At 35.7% G+C, this 1,237-nt stretch overlaps 1 pseudogene; it reads right to left on the bottom strand.

Moving 5' to 3' along the window:
- Positions 1 to 753: 753 nt before the first annotated feature.
- On the bottom strand, positions 754 to 872 carry LOC112485211 (annotated as a pseudogene).
- Positions 873 to 1,237: the final 365 nt, after the last annotated feature.

Below are 1,237 nucleotides of genomic sequence, written 5' to 3'. Positions count from 1 at the left end.
GAATTATTTTTTGTCAGTTAACCTTGTATTCTATAACCCAGATTTACTTGTTCTAGGAATTTCTTTATGTAGATTTTTGCAATATTTTACTTAATGATGTCCTCTATAAATAGAGGCAATTTTTTTTTCTTTCTTTCAATCCGTAAGCATTTATATTACTTTTCTTACTTTATTACACTGGCTATAGCATTTTTAATTTTTTTTTTAATTAGTTTGTGTTTCTCCTTTCACCAATATATAAATCATGTCTTTTTATTCTGCATTTTTGGTGCTTTGACATCTTGGGATTTGCTGACTCTGGATGGACTGCCCCTCCCAAGGCTAGCTCATACCTAGGTATAGCAAACAACTCATCTGCAGCGTGCCTTTCATATACAGACCAACCAGTCCAGAGCCAATGCTCCCAACCACCACCTTTATCAAGCTCTTACAATCTAGGCCACTATCTACCTACACTAATCACCACTTAGGACAGCCTCTCTGTCCCAGAGTCTGCTAAAATTATTCACACTAGCCAATCCTAAATCTGTTTAGCCTGCCTTTCCTATTTCTTCCAATAGAAACCACAGTAAAGCTCTTGCCCATATTTTTCTACTCTGTCTGCCTCCTGACTGACCTGGTGCTTCCTATGTGGCCTCCATAGCGAAGCATGCCCCTACCTCTTGGGATCTGTGAGTGTAATAAACTGACTTTTCTTTTCTTTTTTATTTTCTTTTTTTTTCTTTTCTTTTTTCATTTCTTTTCTTTTCTTTAGGCCTACAGCACCTGGTCTTCCTAGGTGGTCTCCCATCCAAGTACTAACCAGGCCCGACACTACTTAGCTTCTGAGATCAAATGAGATTGGGCACATTCAGGGTGGCATGGCCTTAGACTAAACTGACTTTTCAACACCAGTTGCTTCCTGATCTGTTGACCTGACCATACGTAAATAATAATAAAATCTATATTTCTAAATAATCAATGAGATGCTCAATAGAAGTTTTTATTCCTGGCAGAAGAACACTTCTGGTTTTTATATCTTGTGACTAATTTCTAGTTTTATTACATAGTTACAAAATGTTATCAGTGTATTCTCTTTTATAAAAATCAATATCTAACTGTAAAGTCTACCTAGTTAATTTTGTTGTACAGATCTTCTTATACTTTCTTACTGTTTGTCCTTTTAACCCTAGAGAAGTGTATAAAAGTCTCATTTTTAAAAGTATGTTTATATCAGTGTCTTCTTGCATTGCCTGTA

The sequence above is a fragment of the Pteropus alecto genome, unplaced genomic scaffold (assembly GCF_000325575.1).
Source record: "Pteropus alecto unplaced genomic scaffold, ASM32557v1 Scaffold14568, whole genome shotgun sequence".
Lineage (NCBI taxonomy): Eukaryota > Metazoa > Chordata > Mammalia > Chiroptera > Pteropodidae > Pteropus > Pteropus alecto.
This window is presented reverse-complemented; position numbering and strand designations above follow the sequence as displayed.